The sequence below is a fragment of the Lactuca serriola genome, chromosome 6 (genome assembly GCF_051521515.1).
Source record: "Lactuca serriola cultivar US96UC23 chromosome 6, Lser_US96UC23_V15, whole genome shotgun sequence".
Taxonomy (NCBI): domain Eukaryota; kingdom Viridiplantae; phylum Streptophyta; class Magnoliopsida; order Asterales; family Asteraceae; genus Lactuca; species Lactuca serriola.
The window spans coordinates 46337833-46363700 of record NC_136413.1 but is presented as its reverse complement, the minus strand read 5'-3'; the positions used below and the strand labels follow the sequence as shown (position 1 = coordinate 46363700).

General features: G+C 38.4%; 1 pseudogene; it reads left to right on the top strand.

Moving 5' to 3' along the window:
• Positions 1–212: 212 nt before the first annotated feature.
• On the top strand, positions 213–2116 carry LOC145058740 (cation/calcium exchanger 1 pseudogene; annotated as a pseudogene).
• Positions 2117–25868: the final 23752 nt, after the last annotated feature.

The window sequence follows — 25868 nt, the reverse complement described above, 5'->3', positions numbered from 1 at the left end:
TTAAAAGGATGTAAAATGACAATTTTGAAAAATAAAAAAGGATATATATAGTATTTACCCTTTTCGAAAAAGTGTACAATGATTAGAAACTTAGGACCTAAATTGTATCTTTACAAATGTTAAGGGTCTCTAATGAAATTTTGTCCCTTGTAAGTTGTAACTTGTAACCTTGTAGTCTTGTACAGTTCATCAACCATACAAGTTTGTGCCCATCTCTTTGGACCATAAGTTGATAAATCACCTCCAATAATTCAAATTATATACTACAATTTAACCTTGAAATCATGGATTTTTCTGATCATCTTCATCTCTTCACCTACCATCACCTTGCTCTTCAATGGTGATGTCCTCCTTTTTCAAACTCACTCTCATCCTTATCATCACCTCCACCCCAACCTCCTACGGCGAAACCGCCATAACCACCGCCACTTGCACCGCTATCCACCAGCAAAACTCCCCAATCTCCAAATGCAATTACGTAAAAACAAACACCGGGTGTGTCCCAAAAGGATACATCAACTACCTACAAATCTTCTACTGTAATTTTTCACAGTTTCCACAACTGGGTTTCATCTTTCTACTTCTATGGCTCGTTGTTCTGTTCTATATTCTAAGCAACACAGCGTCGGAATACTTCTGCCCTGCAGTCGAACACTTGTCCAAAACACTCAACCTCTCTCCGGCAATCGCGGGAACCACTTTGCTTCCATTAGGAAACGGATCAACAGATGTCTTCTCCAGCATAATCGCCTTCACCACATCCACCGACGGCGGAGATATCGGGCTTAACAGCATATTAGGTGGGGCGATTTTCGTTTCCACCGTCGTCGTCGGAGTTCTCAGCCTATTAATCACATACCGTCGGAGAATCGTCATCGTTGATAAACCCAATTTTATCCGGGACGTTGTGTTTCTTCTCTTCACACTCTCTAATCTCCTCATAATCATCATCATCGGAAAAATCACCTTTTGGTCATCACTTTTTTTCGTTTCCACTTACATAATTTACATCTTATTAGTCTCTTACATGCATTTCAACACCATGAAAAAACACAAGACAGTCATTGATGTTGCTGATGAGGATGATCAGATTCAGAGCACAAGAGTACCATTATTGGGTTCTGTCGTCGACGAAGAAAATGTTATACATCCTTCAGAAAAGCCTGTACATTTTGAAGAACAAGTTGTACCCGATGACCCAAAAAGGTGGATAGTCACATTTTTCTATGTAATCAACATGCCAATTTACATACCCAGAAGGCTTACAATACCAGTGATAACAAAAGAGAAATGGTCCAAACCCTTTCTTGTGATTTCAGTCGCATTAGCGCCATTAATGGTGGCTCTAATCTGGAACACACAATATGGGAAACTAGGGTTAAAATCTAGCATGGTGATATACTTTGTTGTGGGGTCAATTGGGATAGCTTTAGGGACTTGTACATTTGCCTTCACAAGTAGTACAGCGCCACCACAAAAGTGTTTAGTTCTTTGGTATGCACTAGGGTTTCTAATGAGTGTCACTTGGACATACCTCACTGCTGATGAATTAGTCTCTTTGTTAGAATCCCTAGGGAACATAATTGGAATGAGCCCTTCAATTATAGGGCTCACTATCCTAGCTTGGGGGAACTCAATTGGAGACCTGACATCCAATGTGGCTATGGCTGTTTATGGTGGGGCCCATGGGACTCAGATTGCCATGTCAGGGTGTTATGCTGGACCTTTGTTTAATGTTCTCATTGGATTAGGGTTTTCGTTTGTTTTTGTATCATGGTCGAATTATCCTGCCTCTTATGTCATTCCTGAAGACCCTAATCTGTGTGAAACTATTGGGTTTTTGATAGTTGGATTGCTTTGGGCTCTTGTAATTTTACCCAAAAGAGATATGCGACTTGATTATACACTCGGAGGTGGACTTTTGGTGATATACTTTTGCTTTTTATTCATAAAGCTTGCGAGGGCTCTTGGATTGTTGGGTGCTTCTTGCTCTAACTTGATAGATTAAGTGTAAGTAATTGTCGATGTGTTTTAGGGATTTTTATTTTAGTAATTTAGTGTAATGTATGATTCATCAAATGAATTGTGTTTATGAAACTTTGACATTTCAATATTCTATTATGAATTTTTCATTGTTTAAAACGAGACTAATAAGTATCAATTAGATATAGCCAAATGGGTATGTTATGTGAAGACAAGTTGCATAATGAGTGATACCGTTTTGTATGTATGTGATTCATGCGAAGTTCTTTTACACGTGACATAAAGTGGTTGATATCAAATTGTCCACTTTCTATCAATATGTTAGGCAATAAACCATGGTATCCAACCATTTAATCGAATAGACTCATGGTTCATAACCAATCACAATTCTTTTAAAAAAAGATTCAGATGACTCGAACAAAAAATAAAATGAAGATTTGAAACTAAAAAGCATACTGAAGTAAATACAATCATCTTGCTTATTAAAGATCGAACCCGATGCCAAGTTGAAGCATCAATTTCTTTTGTGATTGATCTATAGACTTTGAACAATGAGCCAAGCAATGCCATCAAATTTGTCATCATTAATAGTGCCGAATTCGATGTTGATTTTGTTTTGAAACAATATAAGTAGTGGACCGGAATCAACCATCTGTACGTACTTCAATTAATAGAATCTCGGGTAAATTACACTTTTAGTCCTTATGAGTGGATGTGATGAGGAAAATAGCCTAAACAAAATTGCATAATTAATCTTAGTTTGACAGATTCTTTTTGATTTAAATGAATTATTGACGATGCAAACAAATAGAATATACTAAATAGTAAATACTATCAAAGCAGCCTAAAATCAAGAAATAAGCAACCACAATTGGACAGTGATATTTTAGCATGAAAACTCCATCAAAACAAGATTAAAAACCATAAGAACACTTAAGACGCTTAAAAACCCACTACCACCAATAATAAAGCAATAAAGAGTCTCAATATATATATATATATATATATATATATATATATATATATATATATATATATATATATATATATATATTAAAAGTAGCGATTTTTTCATAAAAAAATTCAAAAAAAAGCTTTGTGTTCTCTAAGTATTTTTTTATGCATTTTTATGATTTTTATGATTTTTTGTTTTCCATAGAACTATATATATATATATATATATATATATATATATATATATATATATATATATATATATATATATATATATATACACACTAAAGGTACATAATAACCTTAGTATGTTTGGCACAAAAAACTTCAAGTATATGAAATCTAAACAACAAAGATAAGGAATAACTTCACAAAAAACCTACCGCAATCTAACAACCATATATAAACCTATGGAAAAGGACAACTCAATACAATCGTTGAAAATATTTGCCCATATTCAATGAAGCTGTTTTCCAAAACTCAAAACAGATCGACCGTTAAATCTCCAAAAATGATCAATATTTGTGGACGAGTTTTCAATAGTTTCACTCATTTCATCTATTTTGTCTATTACTTCAATGATTGAAAAAATTACATACCCGATGGAGAAACCAATACATGAACAAGTTGATTGGGGATAGTGACGAGGATAAGGACATCCCACGTCCTCGTATATGATCCCCGCCTCAATAGTTATATAGCATCATAGAAAATCAAAATACTTTAAAAAAAATTTAGGAACCTTAAAAATATCAATAAACATACATAGATATCTTAAAAGACAAGTGTAATTCTAAAAAAATAGTCAAATTCGAATGAATTTATCGACGGGAAGAATAAGCATACCGTCGTCTAGAAATATTCAAATGTCTTAAATAGTTCTTGGACTTCTAGTTGTGTAGGTGTTTCGAGTCATGTAGTTAGAAACATTATTTTCACAACTTGATGAATGAAATTTCATATAGGAGGTGCATGATTCAAATCATGACACACCCAAAATATTGCTAGTGTTTTGCGATTGACATTCCATATGAGCCTTGAGGTGGGTTTGTTAGGATAATAAGCACTCCGATAAATGATATACAATCTCAACTAGACCAATAAATGCAAAATCGAAGTACAAGATACAATCAATTTACATGGTTCACATGATCAAGATGATCGACTACGTCCATGGAAAACATGAGAGAGATTTATTATTTTATGATGTAAAAGGCTTTAGGGTTACAATCAATGAGACTATTTATAGAGAGGTTGACCTAAAAATTATAGGCTGAAACATCATGGACCTTTGTTAATACTGAAAGATCTGGAACCACTGACCAACATAGTCAAACTTGCTTTCCAAAAAAATCCTATGTCAACTCTTGCCACGCTACTCGAGTATTACTGACTGCTCCTGTTCCAAGCATAAGAAACTGTCGATTACTCTTGCTCCAAGCATAAGCAGTTACCAACTACTCATATGTATTGCTCCTGCTCCAATTATAAGCAATTGCTCTAAACGTAAGCAATTGCTTCAAGCATAAACAACTGCTCCAAGCATAAGTAGCTGCTCCAAGCATAAGCAACTATTCCAAGCAATCTTGACTGCTGGGGATAAATCAGTCTCCACAATTAACAATCTCCTACTTGGAGGCTGATGAAGAATCTGCTGCAATCCAAACTAGAAATTTGTAACCTCCCCCCTTCTCTCTCTCTCCCTCTCCCTCTCTCTCTCTCTCTCTCTCTCTTTCTCTCTCCTTCGATTCAAGTATCCGGAAGGCTAATTAAAATCATGCACAACTTTAACTTCTTTATAGTCACCACCTTGGTAAACATTTATGATGGATTCTTATTACTAAGAATTTTCGTTAGACTCAAGGTGCCATCACTTTTTCAATTCATGAATAAAGTAATACATCACCTGAATGTGTTTCGGCATAATGTTAAACACTTGAGTCTTCATTAAGTGAACTGGAATTTGGTTTTCACAATGAAATACACAATCTTCTCGCTGCATACCAAGTTATGATATGTAATTCTTCAACCATATTTCTTGTTTCTATGATAGCCATGTAGTCTTCTGTTTTAGTTGAAATAGAAACATTATTCTCTAACCAGGAATTCCAAATCTTGTCGTACCCCTAATTGTGAAAACATAACCAGTTGTGTTATTTCTTGAATCTATACACCCTCACAAATTTGAATCAACAATGCCTTTCGCAATTACCCATTTTCCTCTAAAACATAAGGCGGCATTGGAAGTACCCTTCAGGTAACATAATAGTCACTTGAATCCTTCCCAATGCTTTTTCTCTGGATTAGATATAAATCAGCTCACAACTCTCACTGTGTGAGAAATATGTGGTGTGCTGCACAACATTTGATACATTAAGCTACCAACTACTGAGGCATAATGAACTTTAGTGATATCTTCTTTGTCTTCTTCCTTCTTTGGGGACTGTTTCTTTGAGAGTCTCAAGTTACTCCTAAAGGTGTATAAATGGGTTTTGCATTTTCCATGTTGAACTTCTCTAGAACTTTCATGAGGAATTTTTCTTGGTAGATTTTTAAAGTACTCGCAGTTCTATCTCTGGCTATGCTCATGCCCAATATCTTCTTAGCAACCCTTAGGTCATTCATTTCAAACTCTTTGGATAACTACTTTTGTTTTTTAACTTGTTGATCTTCTACATGTCTGCTCCAGTAATCAACATGTCATCAACATACAATAAAAAATGTATGAGGAGTCAAAATTCTTTAGGTAGCAAAAAATGATCCATCTTACATTTCCTGTACCCATTCGATTGCATGAAGCTATCAAATTTCAAGTATCACTGACCACTGCCTTAGATCTTGCTTCAACCCATATACACACTTTTCTTCAACTTGCATAACATATTTTCCTTTCCATAACACTACACGAAAAGAGAGTATTAGTGACGACAAAAATCGCCTCTATTGCTCACCAAACTCATCGCTATTACCTTTACCGAAGATAAATAGTCGTTATTGGGTCGCCGTTACTGCTCCGTCTCTATAGCTAAAAAAAGCGCCGCTAATGCTAAAAATCACTGCTAATTCATATATCACTGGTATTGCTCCATAATCATTGCTAATGCATGTGTATGTGGTATTGCTCATGTTGCCACTAATAGTGTCATCTCTATTGCTTTTTTTTAAATCATACCTTTTCGGGTGTCTGAAAACCGATGCGTAATAACCTTAAACGCAAAAAAAACTGATACCTAAAATGCAGAAAAACTATTACATAACAACATCCACATAAGTATCAAAAGTGTTATAATACAATTCATATATTCCAAAATAAATAAAAAAAATATTATAAATTTAAGTCATATTACAATGTCTAACAAAAGATAAAACTAATCCGGCGTGACATCATCGTCATTCCCCTCATTCCCTCAGTATCACATGGTGCTTTATTGTAACACCTGGTTCCTGGTGTGTATTTAACTTATAAATTAATCATTTTTATAGAGAAACTCGACAAGTTGGAGGCCCCAGACTCTTCGAGTAGAGTTGTTTTGGACCACACATTTTGGTGACGAACTCGACGAGTTGGGAGGTAACAACGCGACGAGTTGGCTGGGTGAAATGAAACCCTAAATTCAGGGTTTTGCACCCTATTTAAACACCTTAAACCTTTCATGTTGGCCTCATTTTCTAGCCTCCAATGTCCTAACTCTAAATCTTTAAACCCTAAAGCTACTTTGAGTGATTGTGAGCCATTTTGGGTGTTTTTGGTGTGTGTTGAAGCCATTGGAAGAAGGAAAAGCTTGAAGACTCAAGAAGGAGCTCATAGGTCCATAATCCTTGCCTCATCCATGACACGTTTCTGGTATAAAGCTTGAACCTTGCCTTGTAGTTGTTTAGATCTTCTTTTGGGGTTATTTTGCTTGGTTTTGGCCTAAATATCATGGTCCTTGGGAGTTGGACGTCCCAAATGGGTTAACACTTCAGATCTAGGGTCTTGAGGGGTTTTCATGGCATAAAGGTGCTAAATTTATGGCCATGGAAGTACCATGAAACCTTTAGACCATCATTTTGATCCTTCAAGCTCCAAATGGCCATGCATGTGGATAAAGTTTAAGACTTTACATGATCTTTTAGCCCCTAGAGTTTAGATCTATGACCTCGTGGTCTATCTTGTAGTTTTGGTGGTCTTTGGATGAAGACTTTGGCCTTTTGGGTTAGGGTTTGAGCTTAATCTCATTAGGAAGGCTATTAATGGGTAACATTGGCAACTTTACCCTCCTAGAGGCATTTCCAGTCTGGATATAAAGTATAGGGTGTAGATCTGAAGAATAATGGCTTAATGCATTAAAAAGGAGTTAACAGACTGAAGAACTCGACGAGTTCATGGAAGGACTCGACGAGTTGAATTGAGGAGTTCCGATTCTGTTCAAAAGGAAGAACTCGACGAGTTGGAGGAAAAGTCAATGAGTTGGGCCGTAATTTTACGATTCTGTGATTCATAGGAACTCGACGAGTTGAAGGGAAAACTCAACGAGTTGAGTCAACTCGGAGCTTTGACTTTGAATTGGTCCAAAGTTAACCCTTAAGGGGTTATGAGTATGAAAGGGTAATTAAGGAAATCTGTTATGTGTAGGGGATTGTGTTAGGTTGTGTGACGACCCGAAAATTTCTATCTGGTAAAGCCAACCAATTCAATCAAAGTCAGTCTTGTATCTGTTACCTTCTAGCCGTGCTAAGGGTTATTCTATTAGTTTTTAAGCCTCGTGCACTTAGGACTTGATGCTAGGATGTGTGAATAACGAATATATGACTTTCTAATTGAGACAAGAACATCCATCAAGGGTGTTCACGACCTAAACTAGAGTTTATGGCCGTAAAATCTTGGTGGTCGTGAACCCCTCATCATAAGTATAGATTTCCTTCATTTGTTCTTCATTTCTCACATCTTCAAGTCAAGAACACTCATTTCTCTCTCAAGTATCATCATGAACACCAAGAACACCAAAAACACACACTTGTTCTTGGTGGCCGTGAACTCCCAAACGCTTCCAAATCGTAAGAATTCTTCCATATTCTTGTTATACACTAGAAACTCTTGAAGCCTCTTGAAAAAAACACCCTTTTAGCATGAATCAGGGACCAAAAATGCATAAACATCAAGAGTATACAGTCGTAAACCCTTGCATGGCCGTGAACACATCTTCCTTTGGTCGTAAACTCCCTTTCATACAATCACATGTGATTTTAACACTTCCTTACAAGTGTTTCCTAGTCCCTAAGGTTGTTTTCTTGCATGTTAGTTGTTTTACACACTAATTACATGCATATATATGCCATTATATGTCATTTAGGAGTTGTTTGTGTCTCGGGAATTCATTCATGGAACTTCTCATGCTTAGGCGAATCTTCAAATTGAATTACCCACAGAAGGTGAGTTTATACCCCTATAATCAATCTTTTAAATCTTTTAAATGCTTTTAGGAGGGGATACAAGTTGAACACAATGAGAATTGTGTAAAAGTTTATTGGTGATAAGCATCATTTTAAAGGATTTCTTATGTTATTATAAGTGATCAAATCATTTCAAAAACTCTTTTAAAGTTATGTTACATAGTTGTTTATAAAACTCTGTTTTAAAAGTACAATCATAGCTCAGTAGGTAACCGAGTCTTTTCTACAAATCAGGGATAGTACAAAACAAGCATACTAGTAAACTATAATAGGTATAGTTTAGGGGTTCAGAACATAAAAATAACAAGAACAGGTAGGAACATATAATAACAAGAACAGAAGGAACATACGATAACAAGAACAAGATAACAACAACGTGAAACCACTACTTCACGGCTTAGCAATATACTTGTTAGGTCGCGTTTTGTAACCGAGTCTCCTGGAGGGAGAGCATTAGTTTGTGTATAGATCTATATGGGATTGTGTCACACCCCAAAACCAAGAACGGCGGAAACGTTCTGGGGCAAAGGACGTCATGTACAGTATCACAACAATGTAAAGTAGTAAACAAGCAGCAACATCATCCATTGCATTAATAAAATAATTATTATACAAGTGTGTTCTGTCAAATTATAATAGACACTAAAGCATATATCAAAATGAAAGATGAGTCTTGAACGAGCTCCATCTTCTCTAAACCTTGCATCTGTACCTGTCTATGATGACCTGAGGATACAAGTAATTTTGAAAGCGAGTATCAGCTTTGAAGCTGGTGAGATCATAAGTATTTTAGTGTCTTAATTTGTAAGTAAGTATTTGTATGTATGAATTTGTATGTAAGAATTTGTAAGTATATGAATTGTAAGTATTGAAAGTGTATATGAACTGTAAGTATGAAAATGTTTGTAAAACAACTGTAAACGTTTGAAAAACCCTAGAAATCCCTATGATTCCTATTAGTAACAAAAGGAGTCTTATACCAAGACTTAACTGTTCTCAATGTAGTCTTCTATCAAGACCTAACTGTTCTGAATGTAGTCTTCTACCAAGACCTAACTGTTCTGAATGTAGTCTTCTACCAAGACCTAACTGTTCTGAATGTAGTCTTCTACCAAGACCTAACTGTTCTGAATGTAGTCTTCTACCAAGACCTAACTGCTCTGAATGTAGTCTTCTACCAAGACCTAACTGTTCTGAATGTAGTCTTCTACCTAGACCTAATTGCTCTGAATGTAGTCTTCTACCAAGACCTAACTGCTCTGAATGTAGTCTTCTACCAAGACCTAGCTGTATTAGTATTACCCTTTGGAACAAGGGCAACTAACAATGTTAAATGAAGACATCCGTAGATGTACATTTACCTCTGTTGTTAACAGTTGGGTATAGGAATAGTCAGTCCCCAAAAGTATACCTGTAATGGTATCAACCGTTGACATCCGTGGATGTGCTTTTACCTCTGTAGCTAACAGAGGTTCTAGGAATGGTCAATCCCGCAACGTATCCTTTGGTACTAGGATATTAAATCCAATCTATCTCGTCGATTATGTGATTGAATCACAAGGTAAAGATAAGAATGAGGATTATATAACAGAATCTATACATATAAAATGTACTAGTAATTCTTGTAAGTGTACTCATGTAAATGTGATCATGTGACCATATCTATGTAATAGTATGGTAATGTACTGTAATGTTCTAGCTGTAGTGTACGTGCTCTCTATCTAGCAAGTATAGTAACGTACTGTAATGTTCTAGCTGTAATGTACGTGCTCTCTATCTAGCAAGTATAGTAATGTATTGTAATGTTCTAGCTGTAGTGTACGTGCTCTCTATCTAGCAAGTATAGTAATGTACTGTAATGTTCTAGTTGTAGTGTACGTGCTCTCTATCTAGCAAGTATAGTAATGTACTGTAATGTTCTAGCAAGTATTGACTCATGAATGAACTGACTCATTGTATGGTATCGCGTTCTAGTATCTTCCTAAACTACCCATATGGTAGTTTACTAGTAATCTAATTGGTACGTATGAACATGGATGTATACCCTTGCTACCCAAGGGCATTGGATGAACTAGAAGGGCCTTTATGATTATATATGTACATATGTTATATAACTAATATTTAAACGACCTTCAAACGAGTACCCGATATCCCACCAGACCACATCTCAAGCGCGAAAAGGAAATAGGGTGGATAGCCTTCCTAAGTCTTTTAAACATTTCTTATATAACTATACATATAGAGGCATGCAATTTATAATATAAAAGCATAAATAAGTTTTGTAAAACCTTTGAACATAATTATTATCTTACAAAAAGATCGACTTGATGTCAATCTATAAAACGGTTTGAAGGCATGGGTTTGATAAAACGGTTTAGTATAAAGAAACATTTGTTTGAAACACAATTGTAAATAAGTTTGAAAAGTAATATACAGAGTAAAATGTACAGAGAAATAAGGAGTTTTAAACATATAAAGTGTTTATGAAAGATATTTGAAGGAAACTGTTTAGTAAAACGGCTAATGAGTAGCCAATCATTTGAATGCTGCTTATTAATCACATGTGATTGATATAATAATTATCATAATTCTACTTGTATCCCCACCATAAACATTTAAAAACAGTTTAAAACATTGATTAAGGGGTATGAACTCACCTGTAGTAAGTGGATCGGAAGGAAGTGTCGGATAAGTGCTTGGTGTCAAGTGAAGACTTAGACACGCACAAAGATCCTAATAACATATAAGGATATATGTATATACACAATTAGTCTTTAAACAAATAATAAACAAAGTTAAGACACTCTAGGACATGTTAAACACTTTATACAAGTGTTATAAGTCTCAAGGGTTGCATCTAAGTGTTGTAGGGAAAGGCTAGTGTGTTTGGGGTTCAAGGGTAACTCCCTTGGAGTTTACGGTCTTCATGACCATTACCCAAGGAGTTTACGGCAGTAAACTCAAGGGTTTATGGTCGTAAACTCTACACTTTATGACCATTTGTTGTTTCGAAGGCTACTAAGCTATTTCAAGCATTCCTACTTCATGAATTAGCCTTAGGAAGTGTTGTGTGGCATCAAAACACTCTTAAATGGAGTTTACGGTCTAAGGACCATTTCTCATGAGTTTACTACCTTAAACTCATGAGTTTATGGTATTTGGGGTTTTCAAGTCCTTAGCTCAATCATGGCACTAGTCTAGGTTAGATTTAGCCATAAGGAACAACCATGGGACTTTTAATGGATATTTACACACTTTTTGGGGTGTTTACGGTTTTGGGACATCCCTAGACCGCAAACACATAAAAGTGGGGGGTTTTGGTGCTTTTTCAAGGCTTAAAAACTATAAGGAAGGGTTTAAATATGTCAAGGATGGTTTAAACATCAAACTAGGGCTTAGATAAGGACTTAGGCACACTTTGGTGCCCTTTATGGTGTTTACGGCCCAAGAACATTCTTGGACCGTGAACACCTTCAATCTTGTGTTCTTGACATATTTTCTTGATGTTTAAATGTAGTACTAGCTCAATAATGCTCAAGGATGGAAGTACTTACTATTAGAAGGCTTGATTTGAGCTAAAAGGCCAAGAACACTTAGTGTGTGTTCTTGGTGTTTTGGAAAATCTAAACAAAACACATAAATGAATGGATGAATAGATGCACAAACACTAGATCAAGTGTTTTACTAACTTGAAATGGTTAGAACACTTACAACTTTGAAGATTTGGAATTAAATCTTGGATGATACTTGAGAGGATATTTTGGAGTTTACTCTTTTGACTTTTGGGGAGTAAACACAAATGACTAACTTTTTGGGGAGTAAACTCATGCATAGGCATGAGTTTACGGTTTTGGTGATTTCTAAACCCAAAACATAAAAGTTTGGTCGGGTGTTTCTAATACGTGAAGTGTTTGCGGTTTTCAAAAATCAAAACCCGAGACGACACTTTCTTTCACCCGTTCGTTTAAAAATAATATTAAAATAATCAAACGAACTTTATATTTCTTAAAATAAGAAATAATGACATTGACTTATGATACGAAGGGGTTGACTTTTAGGGTTTGACCGAATGGAAAATTCCGGGTTGTCACAGATTGACCATCCTACACCTTGCTGCTAGCTACAGTGGGACCTGCAGGTCTACGAGTGACAAATGTCATACTATTTCGATGTCTTTGGAACGTCGTGTCTTATACTAGTCAATCAAGCATGGTTACAACCATCTCACATTTTAACCTTAATTAACAAATTGGTTTTAAGGTAGTTAGTGTTTCAGTAGTTACTTATACAACATTACTGAATACTTTCATTTTCCCATTACATTCATATAGTGATCTTCTGAAATAAAAAGTAATGCAAATTATTTTCTAGTAAGAATAGTTTTAAACTTAAAACATACATCATTACAACAGACAAACAGAGCAGTTGAGTGTTAGTACATTCAGTTAGAAGGGGCCTATAATGCTAACTTTATGATTCCTTAGTACATACATCATGAATATATATTAATCGGGTCCGGTAGACAGTAGAATGTATGCTTTCCGCTTCATTTCCTGTTCCTTGTTTGGTTGTGGGCTTAAAGTAGATTCACCCGGTCTACTATCTTTTCGATCTTAGTTATATATATATATATATATATATATATATATATATATATATATATATATATATATATATTCCATATACACTAAGTAATCATAAGGAGTACCAGGTATGGGTCAGGTCACAACATACAAATTCAATACACTGTTTTCTAGTATAGAAAAACATACTTTTCAGATAGAACACTTAGTAGGCTAAACTAGAAACTTATTAGTAAAAAGGGTTTAATTCATTGGATTAAACCAGTATAACTTAAAGGACCTTTAGTGGTTAATTCTATAATACCTTAGTTTATACATCAGGGTTATATATATTTAATATCCAATAGACAGTTGGATGTATGCTTTCCGCCTTACTTCCCGTTCCTTGTTTGGTTGTGGGCTTAGGGCAGATTCACCCATTTAACTGTCCGTTCGATATTAGATTATATATAGCTTGTATAAACTAAGTGATTATAGAAGGAACTATTCTGGTTACCATTTATGCTAAAGGAAATATATAATTTTCTTAAAGAATGTTTTCATCAAATATAAAGAACTATTACAGTTAACTCCGTAAGTACCAAATGAATGCACCAGGGTTATATACAGTGCAGATCTAACAAACCATGGGATGCGTGACTTCTGCCTCATTCCCTGTTCCTTGTTTGGTTGTGGGCTTTGGGCAGATTCACACAACCGATTGTATGTTTACTCGGAATTGCATATAACTTGTATCCATTTAATACTCATGGAAGGAATTGTAGAGTCTTTTTTACTTATCATTCATCACATCAGAAAATATAGGATTTTCTGGAGGAACATGCGAACTTTTATAAAGAACTTACAACTTACTTTCATCACTTAAATACTTATGAACTCACCAACTTAAATGCTGATCTACTCTTTCAAAATAACTTGTATTCTCAGGAGACTAGTAGACAGGTACGTGCACTGGGATTCAGAAGATGGAGTTTAGTAGCTTCATGTCTTGTTTTGTTATTTACTTTTGGAATCTATCTTTTGTGAATCACATACTTTGTAAACACTTTCATATTAATACAATGTTTTTTTGTTACTTTGATTACTATGATGCATGTGTTGTGATATTAAACATGACTTCCTCTGTAACACTCGTGTTTCTAGCCTAGGCATTTATATTGAGTTGATAGTCTAGGCTAACCTTTGTAACTCATTTTGAAGAAATGAAAAGGAGTTATGTGAATATTATGTGAATAATGTGTTTTATGCTTAATTATTAGGGCTTAATTAATTAAGAATAAAAATAAGCGTCAAAATTAAAGTGTGAGATAAGCCCGATATCTTTACATAAAGTTGTAGTGGTCGAAACAAGGATTTCGGGGATATAAAGAATACCAAAATCCGAGTTATAACGAAGAAGTTATGACCTGTCGAAGTTTCGCGACAAAACCGGCACGGTGCTGAATGTCGTAAAAAGTGAGTTTTTGATAAACTACTTTTTAGCCTTAGTAATCTAAACGAAAGTTGTAGTATTCGTTAAACCGAGAAGTTCGATAAAAAGAACGCCCAAATCTGACTTCGTATGAAGAAGTTATGATTTTTCGAAGTTTCAGCGTAGCAGTAGACAGCTAAAAAACTCGAATTTTAGATCGAGCGATTTTTAGCCGACACAACCTAAACGAGAATTGAAGGTCTCGTTATTAGGAGCACAACGGTAAAAAGTCTGACGAAAACGGACGTCGGATGAAGAAGTTATGAATTTTTAACGGATTTCCTGTCCCGGTCTGTTAAAAATAATAATATAAAATTTAAAGTCAAAATTAGCCGACGAAGTCTAAACAGAAGTTGTAGATCGTAATTTCAGCTACGCGTGCATATAAAGAACGTCAAAAACGGAGCTCGTATGCGAAAGTTATGGATTTTAGAAGTTTTGGCGCGAAAACCGAGAAATTTCGCATAGTCACACTTTGCCACGTCACCCTCGCCTCGCATGTGACACGTGTCCTGCTGAGTCACCGAAGCTGCTGAGTCACCGAAGCTGCTGAGTCACCAGGCTGCTGAGTCACGAAGCCACCTGGCGAGGCGTGTCATGTCCTTCCGAGTCCGAGCTGCGGTCCAATCCGCTGACTACACGTAGAAGCCTCGGTGGCGAGCCTCGCATCCGACGCGTGTGTAGTGACTCATGAGTCCGAACCCTCGCAGGCGCCACGAACCCCCTACTTCGGACCCTAGACCTCGGTCCAATCACAAGCCGCCAGAGAGCCCTTCGCACGCGCAGCCCTCATGCGAGCCTCCCCCTCTGCGAGCCTTCTCAGCCGTCGGATCAGAAGCCTCCTGGCCGTCCGATCAGAAGCTTCCCCCTATAAATAGGAGGGTGCGAGACCTCCCGGGTATTTTTGGAATTTTGCCATATTTAGCCCCTAAACCCATATTTTCTTCATATTAACATTCCGCAAAGCCCCGGTATCGATTGTAAAGCCCGGAATACCCCACGAAGTGCCCGAGAAGCCCGGAAAATTTATCTTTTCGGTTTCGAAGCCCGACTTTTACAAAGCCCGGTTTCTCAATAAAACTCCCGGTTTTATTAGAAACGGTCGTTTTAGGAAACGAATTGCTGCCCGATTATCATCAAATCATGTGAGTGTATAGTCACTTTCATTTTACACATAGATATGAAGTATTTACCTTATAATATGTGCTATGTGTAAATATATTAATTATTTATTTGAGGTGATTGTTGTGTTGACGTTTTATACAAGTTTTAAACTGTATAAGTATTTTTATCTACAAATATGTTGGGTAGAACATGGGTAGATTGTGATGTGTGATAAAATAAAATTGATGAGAGGCCTCGATGTGTTTTGAGATCCAGTCATCTAGCGGAGTTTGGATGACGACCACGGACTTTCTAGACAGTCCAGTGGGAAACATTAGCAGGTCCGCAACCTGTAGGTGTTAATGAACTAAGAGTGTTCATTCGCTGTACTCCATCCCCCTCATGGTTGCCTTTAGGACATGTATGACTGAGGAAACCCCTTAGCAGTAGTGTCCATCCCGGTGATATTCTTTAGGCTAGGTCCCTTGTGACAAGTGTTTAGGGACATAAAGTGAGGATAACGGGAACGGGTAATCAGGGTTATTGTTGATTGATGAACTTAGTAAGTTTATTATTATTGTGGGTTGAAAACCCTATATGCTCACCAGGCTCCCAAGCCTGACCCACTCAGCTTTTTATGTTACAGGTAGTGGACCCCGAGCATAGTCGGAGGACAACGAGAGATTTTTGGATTATAGGCCAGTAGTTGTAAATAACTGTTGAAAGGCTTATAATGTCTTGTTTATGCTTTTGGATCTGTATCGGAACATGACATCCCGAGGTTTTGATATATATATGGAAAACATATACCTTCTTAATGAAGGGTTTTGATAAACTTTTATCATATTTTGTTTGGGGACCAATTCCGCAACATCTTTTAAAAAGATTTCTCTGATTTTATTTTAAAAAGCATAAATTAAATCGGTCTTTTCTGGCCGAGAAATTAGGGGATGTCACAGTTGGTATCAGAGCATTAGTTTAAGCGAACTAAGAAATTGTAGAATTTCTAGACTTGAACTTAGAATGCTAAGTGATGATTGTGAGATGAGTGTCTACCATATTCTAGACACGAGCACTAGTTTATTTTAGGGAAGATGCCTAAAATGCCCTTATGTGCTAAATGCTATGTGTTTGCCATGTGTGCCATTATTTGTTCGGATCTATGGTCTGTTGCCGACCGGATCTGGAAACCTTATGTGTGTAGGATTCTAAGCGTATGATTACGAGATTAGAACTAACACGTAAACGTTTCGGAGTGATAAGGGAATTGACATGTCTAACAAGGATAAAGACCTAAATTCGCCTTATTCGTTATATAGATTGTAATGGCCATAACTCGTAGTGGAGCTGCAAATGCAAACGGAAACAGGGATCAACAGCCTCAACCTCAAGTAGTTGAGCAAGTACCTGTTGTAGGAGTTGCACCTGAGCCAATGACGATGGCTGGGGTACAAGCAATGATGCAAATGATGTTAGATCGCCAAATGGAGGAGACAAGGCGATTACTACAACAACATAGGGAAGAGACTACGATGCCTGTTGAACAACCCGTATTGAATGAAGGGCAATCAGTAGGAGGGAACTACAGTGGGACTCTTGGTCAAGCCAACCCACCGATAGTTAGACAAAACAACCAGGATGGAGGAGTTGATGGACGCGGATGCAAATACAAAGATTTCATGGCATCCAAACCGCCGTGTCTATCTGGGAGTCCGACACCGGTGGAAGTCATGAATTGGATCTCCGAAATGGAGACGATGTTTGAAAGTTGCGAGTGCAGCAACAAACAAAAGACCGCACTTGCAATTCCTCTGTTAAAGTCTGGTGCGTTGAGCTGGTGGAAGTTACTAGCTGATTCGATGCCCAAGGGTGAAGCTAGTAAGATGTCTTGGGAAGAATTTGTGGTCCAACTGAAATTGCAGTACTGCTCTGAGCAGGATCTTCTGGAAATCAATAATGAGTTTCAGAATTTAAAGAAAGGAAAGATGAGCGTTACTGAATACACTGCTAGTTTTATGGAAAAGATGAAGCTAGTTCCTCATCTAGTTCCAACTGAACTCTCTAAGGTCAACAAGTTTGCCCTCGGATTACCAGCGGACTTTGGTCCGATGGTTAAGCAAGCAACCACTTTAAAAGCCGCCATATGGGCTGCTAAGAATGTCGAGGTTCAGATCAAGGAGAAGGGTCTGGAGAGGGCAGAAGTTGGTGAAAAGAGAAAATTTGAAGGAACTTCGGGTTCCAACAAGAAAAGCAAATTTTCTAAGTCCAAGAAGTTTGGAGGAGGAGGAGGTGAAGTGAAATGGTGTGAGAAGTGCAAGAGAAAGCACTCTGGGAGATGTAGTGAGGAGGTGACTTGCTTCAAATGTGGTAAGACTGGGCATTATGCCAACGTGTGTCCGTCCGACAAGAGGGTATGTTTTGAGTGCCATGAAGTAGGGCATGTTCTTAAAGACTGTCCAAAGAGGAAGAATGCCGCAAAGCCCAATCTACCACCAAAGCCAAAGGCGAGAGCCTTTCAGATGACACTTGAAGCTGCAAAAGAAGAAGTCGATGTCGCTTCAGGTACCTTTCTCGTAAACGAATTGCCTGCCCAAATTTTGTTTGATTCTGGAGCCAATTACTCCTTTATATCGCATGAATTTGGTAGAAAGCTAGCTTTGCCTGTAGATAGGCTAGTTAATGCCTTATTAGTCGAGATTGCTAGTGGCAAGTTTGTACCTGTTAGCCATCGTATGAAAAACATCCTCATTGACTTGGATGGGAATAAGTTCCAAGAGGAATTATTGCCTATCGAGTTAAATGGATTCGACATAGTTTTAGGAATGGATTGGCTTAGCGCCAATGATGCAGAAATACTATGTAGAAAGAAGATAGTAAAAGTAAACCCGCCAGGGAAAGAGTCGTTTATGGTGTACGGAGACAAACGCAGAGTAAACTCTGGAATCATTTCCCTAATGAAAGCCAGAAAGTGTTTGGCCAAGGGATGTACATCATATCTAGCATTCGTGATCGATGCCAAGATGGAAAAGAAGGAGGTGCAGAATATTCCGGTGGTGTGCGATTATCCGGATGTCTTTCCCGAAGATCTTCCCGGATTGCCCCCTGATCGACAAGTAGAATTTCGTATCGACTTGTTACCAGGAACGACGCCGATAGCGAAAGCACCTTATCGATTAGCGCCAACCGAAATGAAAGAACTTATGACACAACTTCAGGAGTTATTGGACAAAGGTTTCATTCGACCTAGTTCATCACCCTGGGGAGCCCCTGTGTTATTTGTAAAGAAGAAAGACGGAAGCATGAGAATGTGCATCGATTACAGAGAGATGAACAAAGTGACGATAAAGAACAAGTACCCGTTGCCAAGGATCGATGACTTGTTCGACTAGTTGCAGGGTTCGAGCTATTTCTCGAAGATCGATCTTAGGTCGGGATACCATCAACTAAAGGTGAGAGAGCAGGACATCGAAAAGACTGCTTTTAGAACGAGATATGGACACTATGAATTTTTGGTTATGTCGTTCGGACTAACCAATGCCCCAGCAGCTTTCATGGATTTGATGAATAGGGTTTGTAAACCATTCTTAGATAAATCCGTGATAGTATTCATAGATGATATCTTGATTTATTCGAAAAGCAAGCAGGAGCATGAAAAGCATCTGCGTGAAGTGCTAGAAGTCCTGAAAAAGGAGAAGCTGTATGCAAAGTTCTCCAAGTGTGAATTTTGGATTCAAGAAGTCCAATTTTTAGGTCATGTGGTTAACCAAGAAGGGATAATGGTCGACCCAGCAAAGATTGAAGCTGTAATGAAGTGGGAACAACCAAAAAGTCCTACGGAGATTCGAAGCTTTTTAGGATTAGCTGGATATTACCGAAGGTTTATCCAAGGCTTTTCTTCGATTGCTACTCCATTAACAGCTTTGACCCACAAAGGAGCCACTTATTCTTGGAATGAGAAGCATAAGGAAGCCTTTGAGAAGTTGAAGAAGAGATTGTGTGAAGCACCGATTCTTTCATTGCCCGAAGGAGTTGATGACTTTGCAGTTTATAGCGATGCATCCGGAGTTGGGTTAGGTTGTGTTCTGACCCAAAGGGATAAAGTGATCGCGTATGCATCGAGGCAATTGAAGGAGCATGAAAAGAACTACCCCACTCATGATTTGGAGTTGGCAGCGGTAGTATTTGCCTTAAAGATATGGAGGCATTATCTTTATGGCACCAAGTGTAAACTTTTCACTGATCATAAGAGTCTCCAATATCTCTTTAATCAGAAGGAATTGAACATGAGGCAACGACGCTGGCTAGAGTTACTCAAGGACTACGACTGTGAGATACTTTACCACCCTGGTAAAGCAAATGTTGTTGCCGATGCTCTCAGTCGGAAGGTAAACCTTGAAAAGAAAAGGCCAAGAGCGTTGAGAATTGAAGTTGTCTCGACAATTGTGGAAAGTATAAAGAAAGCTCAAGAGGAAGCTTTAGAGAAAAATGACCGAAAGGAAGAACGTTTAGGCAAAACGTTAGTGTTCGGTACAAACAACCAAGGGTTGAAGGTATTTCAAGATAGAATTTGGGTACCTAAGATGGGCGGAATAAGAGATCTTCTGATGGAAGAAGCTCACAAGACCATGTACTCGATTCATCCCGGCAGTACGAAAATGTATAGGGATCTAAAACCCTATTATTGGTGGCCGACGATGAAGCTCGATGTTGCTAAGTATGTGGCCGAGTGTGTAACTTGTGCTAGGGTTAAGGCACAACATCAGAAACCGTATGGGAGTTTAGAACCTTTACCCGTACCCATGGGTAAATGGGAAGACATCACCATGGATTTTGTGACTAAACTGCCCAGAACAAGGAATGGTCACGACATGATTTGGGTGGTCGTTGATCGCTTCACTAAGAGTGCGCATTTCATAGCGGCCAAAGAGAAATGGTCTATGGATAAACTTGCGAATTCTTACGTGAAAGAAATTGTGAGGCTTCACGGTGTTCCATTAACAATTGTGTCCGATCGTGATAGCCGTTTTACCTCAAGGTTTTGGAGGAGTCTACAAGAGGAATTGGGTACCAAGTTGTGTTTGAGTACAGCTTACCATCCGCAAACCGATGGTCAGAGCGAGCGAACAATTCAAACATTGGAGGATATGCTGAGAGCATGTACCCTAGAATTCCAAGGTAACTGGGATGAACACTTACCTTTAGTAGAATTCTCCTATAATAATAGTTTCCACTCAAGCATTAAGATGGCACCTTATCACGCTTTGTATGGGGAGAAGTGTCGAACGCCATCATGTTGGCTGGAAGCTGGGGAAAAGCAGTTTATGGGACCTGAAATAGTCCATGAGACTGCTGAAAAGTTGAAAGTGATAAGAGAAAGGATGTTAGCTGCTCAAGATCGACAAAAGAGTTATGCTGACAAGAAAAGACAACCGATATCCTTCGATGTTGGAGATTCGGTTTTACTTAAAGTCTCACCGTGGAAAGGACTTATAAGATTTGGTAAGAGAGGGAAGTTGAGTCCAAGGTTTATTGGACCATTTAAAGTTCTTCAGAGAATCGGAAATCAAGCTTACAAGCTAGAGTTACCGGAAGAACTAGAGGGTATTCATAACACCTTTCATGTGTGTTATTTGAGAAAGTTCACAGGAGATGTGCCCGACATAATTCCGATTTCTGAGTTAAGGTTGGACGAAAACAAGAGGTTGATCGAAGAACCTGAGGCAATCGTTGACCGTAAGACTATGAAGTTACGACGCAAGATGGTCGATTTAGTGCTTGTGCGCTGGAAACATACGAATGGACCAAATCTCACTTGGGAAACGGAGAGTGACATGATGAGTCGCCACCCGCATTTGTTTGGTGATATATGATTCCGGGGACGGAATCATCCTAAGGGGGAGAGAATTGTAACACTCGTGTTTCTAGCCTAGGCATTTATATTGAGTTGATAGTCTAGGCTAACCTTTGTAACTCATTTTGAAGAAATGAAAAGGAGTTATGTGATTATTATGTGAATAATGTGTTTTATGCTTAATTATTAGGGCTTAATTAATTAAGAATAAAAATAAGCGTCAAAATTAAAGTGTGAGATAAGCCCGATATCTTTACATAAAGTTGTAGTGGTCGAAACAAGGATTTCGGGGATATAAAGAATACCAAAATCCGAGTTATAACGAAGAAGTTATGACCTGTCGAAGTTTCGCGACAAAACCGGCACGGTGCTGAATGTCGTAAAAAGTGAGTTTTTGATAAACTACTTTTTAGCCTTAGTAATCTAAACGAAAGTTGTAGTATTCGTTAAACCGAGAAGTTCGATAAAAAGAACGCCCAAATCTGACTTCGTATGAAGAAGTTATGATTTTTCGAAGTTTCAGCGTAGCAGTAGACAGCTAAAAAACTCGAATTTTAGATCGAGCGATTTTTAGCCAACACAACCTAAACGAGAATTGAAGGTCTCGTTATTAGGAGCACAACGGTAAAAAGTCTGACGAAAACGGACGTCGGATGAAGAAGTTATGAATTTTTAACGGATTTCCTGTCCCGGTCTGTTAAAAATAATAATATAAAATTTAAAGTCAAAATTAGCCGACGAAGTCTAAACAGAAGTTGTAGATCGTAATTTCAGCTACGCGTGCATATAAAGAACGTCAAAAACGGAGCTCGTATGCGAAAGTTATGGATTTTAGAAGTTTTGGCGCGAAAACCGAGAAATTTCGCATAGTCACACTTTGCCACGTCACCCTCGCCTCGCATGTGACACGTGTCCTGCTGAGTCACCGAAGCTGCTGAGTCACCGAAGCTGCTGAGTCACCAGGCTGCTGAGTCACGAAGCCACCTGGCGAGGCGTGTCATGTCCTTCCGAGTCCGAGCTGCGGTCCAATCCGCTGACTACACGTAGAAGCCTCGGTGGCGAGCCTCGCATCCGACGCGTGTGTAGTGACTCATGAGTCCGAACCCTCGCAGGCGCCACGAACCCCCTACTTCGGACCCTAGACCTCGGTCCAATCACAAGCCGCCAGAGAGCCCTTCGCACGCGCAACCCTCATGCGAGCCTCCCCCTCTGCGAGCCTTCTCAGCCGTCGGATCAGAAGCCTCCTGGCCGTCCGATCAGAAGCTTCCCCCTATAAATAGGAGGGTGCGAGACCTCCCGGGTATTTTTGGAATTTTGCCATATTTAGCCCCTAAACCCATATTTTCTTCATATTAACATTCCGCAAAGCCCCGGTATCGATTGTAAAGCCCGGAATACCCCACGAAGTGCCCGAGAAGCCCGGAAAATTTATCTTTTCGGTTTCGAAGCCCGACTTTTACAAAGCCCGGTTTCTCAATAAAACTCCCGGTTTTATTAGAAACGGTCGTTTTAGGAAACGAATTGCTGCCCGATTATCATCAAATCATGTGAGTGTATAGTCACTTTCATTTTACACATAGATATGAAGTATTTACCTTATAATATGTGCTATGTGTAAATATATTAATTATTTATTTGAGGTGATTGTTGTGTTGACATTTTATACAAGTTTTAAACTGTATAAGTATTTTTATCTACAAATATGTTGGGTAGAACATGGGTAGATTGTGATGTGTGATAAAATAAAATTGATGAGAGGCCTCGATGTGTTTTGAGATCCAGTCATCTAGCGGAGTTTGGATGACGACCACGGACTTTCTAGACAGTCCAGTGGGAAACATTAGCAGGTCCGCAACCTGTAGGTGTTAATGAACTAAGAGTGTTCATTCGCTGTACTCCATCCCCCTCATGGTTGCCTTTAGGACATGTATGGCTGAGGAAACCCCTTAGCAGTAGTGTCCATCCCGGTGATATTCTTTAGGCTAGGTCCCTTGTGACAAGTGTTTAGGGACATAAAGTGAGGATAACGGGAACGGGTAATCAGGGTTATTGTTGATTGATGAACTTAGTAAGTTTATTATTATTGTGGGTTGAAAACCCTATATGCTCACCAGGCTCCCAAGCCTGACCCACTCAGCTTTTTATGTTACAGGTAGTGGACCCCGAGCATAGTCGGAGGACAACGAGAGATTTTTGGATTATAGGCCAGTAGTTGTAAATAACTGTTGAAAGGCTTATAATGTCTTGTTTATGCTTTTGGATCTGTATCGGAACATGACATCCCGAGGTTTTGATATATATATGGAAAACATATACCTTCTTAATGAAGGGTTTTGATAAACTTTTATCATATTTTGTTTGGGGACCAATTCCGCAACATCTTTTAAAAAGATTTCTCTGATTTTATTTTAAAAAGCATAAATTAAATCGGTCTTTTCTGGCCGAGAAATTAGGGGATGTCACATCCTCCGCCCCCGAACGTTTCTGCCGTTCCGGTTTGGGGATGTGACGGGCTGATATTCGGAGTCAGGGACTGTTCAGCTACTTCCAAATTTCGAGGTGAGTTACCTTTCCGGTATAAGTGAGTCGTAGGAACCAATGTTGGCCCACTAGTAGTTGTTTACAGTAGAGATGAATGTCTTTCTGATAATTGTCTCGTATGCCACTATCTATTGAGATTTATGTGCTTGTATGCTTTGTTATTACATGGTAGTGGTAAGGGTGAAGTATACCCCGTAACAAGTCGAAAGAGACCGAATAGGTAGGCCAACACCTAGATATGCTAGGCAGTATGTGATTTATGTGCTTATACGCTAGGATATTATATGGTAGTGATAAGGGTGAAATAGACCTCGTCACCGGTTGAAATAGACCGAAAGGGTAGGCCAACACCCAAATATGCTAGGCAGTTACCGGTTGAAAGAGACCGAAGGGGTAGGCCATCACCCTGATATGCTAGGCGGTTACCGGTTGAAAGAGACCGAAGGGGTATGCCAACACCCTTATATGCTAGGCAGTACCGTTTGAAAGAGACCGAAGGGATAGGCCAGCACCCAAATATGCTAGGCAGTATGTTTATTGTATGGTATGTGGTATGATGGGGTAACTCACTAAGCTTCGTGCTTACGGTTTTCAATTTTGGTTTCAGGTACTTCTACTTTGAAAGGAAAGGAACTGACATGATCACAACGCATCACACTATGATTTTGCTGCACATGAGATCTTTTGAAGTTGTATTGTGATATTGTTTTCTTATGACAGGTTTTGAGATATTGGTTTTTGATTATGATATGGGATGAAATCATTGATGTTTTCAGACTACTGTTTTATATAATTACGTAATTAAAAATGATTTTTTTGGTCATGAATTTTGGGATGTTAGAAGTTGGTATCAGAGCCTTGGTTTAAGGGATTCGGACTCACCTTCGGGGGTGTCTAGACTCAAATCGAGGGTTTGAGAGATTTTTACAAGGAAAAATATTTTTTCTAAAATTAAGATTAAAGGTTTTTATAATGAACAAGAAGTGTGATGCGTGCAATCGGCCGGACTCAAGTAACTTTTCCCCAAGATACCCACAGATGTTATATTATGATATGAAGTGTGAATATGTGAATTGCATGATAGACTAGGGCTAAGGATATGTATGCCTACTGAATGTGCTTATTGAACTGCATGCTAGTACTGATTAGTCAGTGATATGATGTCTTGTTTAGGATATGTCTTGTTTTGGTTACTCAATGCTCGAATGCTGCCTACTTTGAGCTTTTAGGAGTTCTAGTCATCTTTATTTAAATAGTAAACAAATACGTTAAGTTTCATATTACGAGGACTAAATAATTTCATAAGGTTTGGTCTAGCCCTATTTCACAGCTCTTGTCTGAGTCCAACCGTTGTAGGGTAGGACCTCTCATTTGAAGAGATATCTGGTCTTAGTAATATGTAATGGTATTCGGAAGCTAGTTAAGGAGAGATAACAGGGACTTCTTACACAACTGGTGACAGAGAGTGGGTCGGAAATTACCCTAAGGTAAGCCTAGGAAGAGATTAGTGACGGGAGCTATCTGATTGAGAATTGTATTCATGGATAGGAAGTGTCTTTGGTAACCCAAGGCGACCTAGGAGGAAAGTATAGATAGATATGGAAGGTAGTATGGGCCCGTACTAATAAAAGCAGAGGATCTGTACTTGACTATTGGAGAGCTGCAGAGAACCAGGGGTGGCAGAGTGTGAGACCTCTCAAAGATTATGTATGACACTGACAATTGTATGGTTTGTTTTAGATGGTGTGACATATAATGGAGCAAGGGGCTCAGGGTCTGCGACAGGTTCAGGTTCAGGTTCCGAGCCAGTTGATGACAGATTGTGCGAGTTCATTGCATTCAAGATTACGAGAGGCATCCTTGAGGCGACCCCGATGATTTTCGGGTCGATCGAGGAGGGTATCATTGAGCTGATGGAGGATCGCCTTAGGGCATTCAGGAGTGAGAT